Source organism: Sus scrofa, chromosome 2 (genome assembly GCF_000003025.6).
Source record: "Sus scrofa isolate TJ Tabasco breed Duroc chromosome 2, Sscrofa11.1, whole genome shotgun sequence".
Classification (NCBI taxonomy): domain Eukaryota; kingdom Metazoa; phylum Chordata; class Mammalia; order Artiodactyla; family Suidae; genus Sus; species Sus scrofa.
Genome location: NC_010444.4, coordinates 24,392,634 through 24,397,813, shown reverse-complemented (window position 1 = coordinate 24,397,813; position 5,180 = coordinate 24,392,634).

The following is a 5,180-nucleotide window of genomic DNA, read 5'->3' as shown; positions in this document are numbered from 1 at the left end:
TTCTTCCCCTTTACTGAACTCAGAAAGTAATAGTAGCTTTACACTATTTTTGTTACTGCTAAAATACTGCTTTTGTTACAAATTGAAGGTTTGTGGCATCCCAGAGTCCAGCAAATCTATTGGCACCATTTTTCTAACAATTATTTTTAAAATTATGGCATATATGTTGGCTTTTTAAAGATATAATGCTATTGCATACTTACTAGACTACAGTGTAGTAAAAATATAACTTCTGTATGCACTGGGAAACAAACAAAAAAAAATATGTAACTCACTTTGTTGCAGTAGTCTGGATCTGAACCCACAATGTCTCCGAGGTATGCCTAAGATTCTTTGGTTAGTCTTCTCTTTAGAGTAATGTATTAGTTTTCGATGGCTGCTGTAACAAAATACCACAAACTTTGTGGCTTAAATCACATTTATTTTAAAATAAATAAATGTTTATTTAAAAATAAAATGTAGTCTGGAGTTCCCATTGTGGCTTAGTGGTAACAAACCTGAATAGTATGCATGAGGACACGAGTTTGGTCCATGGCCCTGCTCAGTGGGTTAAGGATCCAGCTCTGAGTGGTGAGCTGTGGTATAGGTTGCATATACCACTCAGATCCCATGTTACTGTGGCTGTGGTGTAGGCCAGCAACGGCCGCTCCAATTCGACCCCTAGCCTGGGAACTTCATATGCCATGGATGTGGCCCTAAAAAGACAATAAATAAATAATTAAATAAACAAATAAATGTATGTATGTATGTATGTATGTAATCTCTTACTGTTCTGAAGTTCAGAGGCCTGAAATTAGTTTCACTAAGCTAAAGACAAGGGGTTTCCTTGGGAAGGCTCTGAGAAAGAGAACACGTTTCCTGGCCTTTTCCAGCTTCTAGTGGCTACTAGCATTCCTTGACCTGTGGCCCCTTCTTCCATCCTCAAAGCACAGCACCCCCGTCTCTGCTTCCATCTTTTTCTCTAGCTTTGGCTCCTCCAGTGCCCCTCTTATAAGGACTCTTGTGATTATTTTGGGCCCGTCCAGATAACAGCAGAAAATCTCTCCCTCTCAAGATCCGTAGTAACTTCAGCAACATTCCTTTTGCTACAACAGGTGGCATTTACAGGTTTTAAGGATTAGGATGTGGACATACCTGGTGGGCATTATTTATCCTACCACAAATCCACAAGTCCAGGCTTGAACAATCTCTTTTGTGGCAGAATATTGCATAGAAATTCTGTTTTGTCTGGGGCATATTTCACGGATTACCTTATTCTTTAGAAAATTATATTCCACAAAAGTAATGCATAGTTAGTGTAGAAGGGTTAGAAAAGGGAGCTAATTAAGAAGACAGAAACTAATATGCATTTAATACTATCACCCAGAGGCTAGGTAAGTTTTTGGAGGGATCCATTCACCCACATGAATAAAACTCTCTATAACACTGACTCTCTGTAGTCACTAACACTCCACGAGAGTGTTCAGAATTTTCCCAAATGGCATCCTAATCCTTAGATCCTATAAAGATGATCTCAGCCATTATTCCATGTTAAGCAGGAAGAGCAGAAATGTCAAATTGCAAATGACTTTTTCAAGGCCTCATAATTGGTAGATGAAGAACTCCAGGTCAGAAATTAGATTCCTGAGTTCCCAGTTCAGTGGTCCTTATCTTCCACCTTGCTGATTTTCAAGGGGAATTATTCATTGGTCATTCATTTGTGTTGGGGAAATAAGTCTAATCTCTTCCAAGACAGAGAACCCAAATGGACCTGGGTTCGGGTGATGTTTCTGTAATGTAATGTAAGCAGCCTGCCCTGTGTGACCTAGGGCAAGTTGCTTAGCTCTATCAAGCCTTCATTTCCTAATGGATAACACGGGAATAATCATAACACCTGCCTACATTGATAAGGATGCTTTTAGTTGCTTGAAACTGAGAAATTCAGATAAAATTACTTAAATAATAAATTCCAGGAATAAATGTAACTTCGGGCAAGGCATGACCTAGCATCTCCAATCCCTGGTTCTCTCACTCTTCATTTCTTGGCTCTACTTTCTCAGCATTGGCTCTCATTTTGGAAATGTATCCTCTTATGTGTCCAGGATATCTTACAGCGGCCATATGCTCCACACTCAAGTCCTCCAGGGAAGAAGGACACTGTATCTCCACATTCCTGGCAAATTCTTGAGGTTTCTCCCAACTGGACTGCTCAGGTCTCGTCTGCCCCTGAACCCATCACGGTGGCCAGGGCAGGGGCCGTGTACTGACTGATGCAGCCTGCCCCACTCTACTTCCAGAGCTGGGGATGAAGCCAGTGCCACAAAACCACATAGGGGAAGATGGTGTGGTCTCTCATGGGGCATTCAAAGCACTGTTACCAGGAGGCAGAGGGACGTGAATGCTGGCAGCAGACAGCAGGTGTGTCCAGTCAGTTTTTCTCAGCCTGTCAGCGGGATTAAATGTGATAATGAATGTGAAGCATTTACTCAGTGCTTTGCACATAGGAAGTACCCAGTTAATGTGAGCTTAGTATTTTGTTCTTATTTTACAGCCTCTCAAATGTGTGTGTATACATACACATATATAATATATATAGCATTGATAAATATCATTGGTATATATATGTAACATAATATATATATAACATTGATAAATATCATTGATATATAATATATATAAAACATTGATAAAGATGCTTTTAGTTGCTTGAAACTGAAACATTCAAATGAAATTATTTAAACAGTAAATTCCAGGGGTAAACGTAACTTCAGGCAAGGCATGATCTAGCATCTCCAATCCCTGGTTCTCTCACTCTTTATTTCTTAGTTCTACTTCCTATACTTCCTTGTTAAATATTTATATGTAACATATATTGCTGACTGTTTCAGGGGTGAACAGGATCTGAGCAGTACAGTCAGAGGAAACCTCAGAAATGATCTCTCTCTCTCCTCAAAGATAGGTGCATAGTGTAGAAAAAGCAGAAACTACAGATAAGCAAAGTGAGCATCCACGGCAGAGTTCCTCTGATAGGAAGGAGATGGGTGCAGGTCAGCCTTTTCACTGACAGGAAACTGTGACCCTCAGGGGGACAAGGACTTGCTGGAAGTTCAAGTGGCAGCAGGACGGGAGCCAGACCGCAGAGCCCTTGGCCCCCAGCCATCTGTCTTTCCCTCTTGTCCTCCCTGCACTCATTTGCTGCCTGGCCTTTTCCAGGTGCTTCTGTAGAGCTGGACTTGGCAGGCACACTGGCAGTGATGTATGGCCCTGGGAGTCCCAGGAAGGGTGTTTTGGAGCCTCGATGAACTTGCAGGTTAAGGGGAGCGGCTCCATCTGGAAGCCTGCGGAAACTTCCATCCGAGGCAGTGCTGTCTGCCACTCTGTCCCTGCCTGAGCCCTTTCTGCTGTCATAATCTGCCTCAAACCTGTCATGATACGGGAAGCTGCCAATTAGGGAGGCCACTTCCAGCTGTTCTGTCCTGGGCCCACGTTAGAGCCATTCCTCCCATCGCCCCCAAATGTTTCCCTTAGGGAGGGAAGGGTCCCCCGTGTAAGGCTGCTCCCTGATGGCAGCAGAACACAGAGCAGCTAGATTTGTGTCAGAAAGCTGAAATCAGTTATTGCTGACAGCAGTAATGATGGCATCTACAACATGACCTAGTTTATTGCTCAGCACCTGGTCTGAGTTGATACATTCTTTTTGAGAGAATGACTGGTCATGTAGGCATCTGAAGGGAAAAATAGCAGGAGGACTGTGGTAGGTCCAACCTCAGCGAGGGAGAAGGATGGGGAGGGGGAAGAGAGAGAAAGAGATGGGAAAAGAGAGAGAGAGAGATGGGAAGAGAGAGAGAGAGATGGGAAAAGAGAGAGAGAGATGGGGAGAGAGAGAGGGGGAGAGAGAGAGATGGGGGAGAGAGAAAAAAAGGGAGAGGTGGGGTGGGGGAGGAGAGAGAGAGGGAGGGAGAGAGAGATGGAGAGAGAGGGGGGAGAGAAGGAGAGAAAGGGGAGAACATGTATGCGTATTTATTCCCAATGCTCATTATTTCCAATACCAATTGATACCATTTATTAAGTGACAGGTACCAGGATATGTGTTTGAAACACATTTTCTCTAATCTTCACCACAGTTATGCAAAACAACATTATTATCCACAGTCCAGTGATTAGAAAACCAGGGCCCAGAGAAGGGAAGTTAGTTTACCCAAGGTCGTACAGCTGGCAAGAGGAGAAGCCCGGTTCTGACCTAGTTCTGTCTGATCTCAGAGCCCAAGCTCTTTCCGCGTTGTGCTGTTTCTGGTGTATCACACTCAGCTGGTGTCTCCTTGACCTCTTTCATGAAAGGGCTGATGTCACACATTTACGAACCAGTAGTGGGCTTATATTCTCACTTGGGTTACTTTTGAGAATTGGAAGGTTCCTAAGGCAGGAGGTTGGAGATGCTGGGGGGCAGAGTATGTGCATGGGCTCCCAGGGTGGATCCTAATTGTGCCCACTGTTGCAGCCTCTATCCATAATGCTATTTTATTAACTGTGGTCCTACATCTCTGCTGCAGCCTAGCGTAATCCAGGGGCAGGAGGCTGGAAAGTGACTAATGAGAATAATTTCTTGATCCGTGGGGCTGTTCTTTGCGGATTGAAAAGGGCCTTGTTAAAAATGATAGAGTCTCGAAGTTCCCGTTGTGGCTCAGTGGTTAACAAATTTGACTAGGAACCAGGAGGTTGTGAGTTTGATCCCTGGTCTTGATCAGTGGGTTAAGGATCTGGCATTGCCGTGAGCTGTGGTGTGGGTCACAGAGGTGGCTCAGATCTGGTGTTGCTGTGGCTCTGGTGTAGGCTGGCGGCTACAGCTCTGATTGGACTCACAGCCTGGGAACCTCCATATGCCGCAGGTGCAGCCTTAGAAAAGACAAAAGACAAAAAAAAAAAAGAAAAGAAAAAAGAAAAAGAAATGGTAGAGTCTCATTTTCACACTATTGCTTTGCTATCTAGATATTAAAATTCTTAAAAAATAAGCCATTCCAGATATTTGGAGGGTGGCTGAGCCAGCAAAGCTCAAGGCTGCAGCCGCTCATTCACAGGCCCTCCAGCACCAGATATGGCTCTGGGCAGTTGTTCTAACGTGCTCCATCCTTTGCTTGTCTCCATTGCCATCTCCAGCAAGTCTCTGTTTTGTAATGAAACTCTCAGCATGTGCCCACCACTGG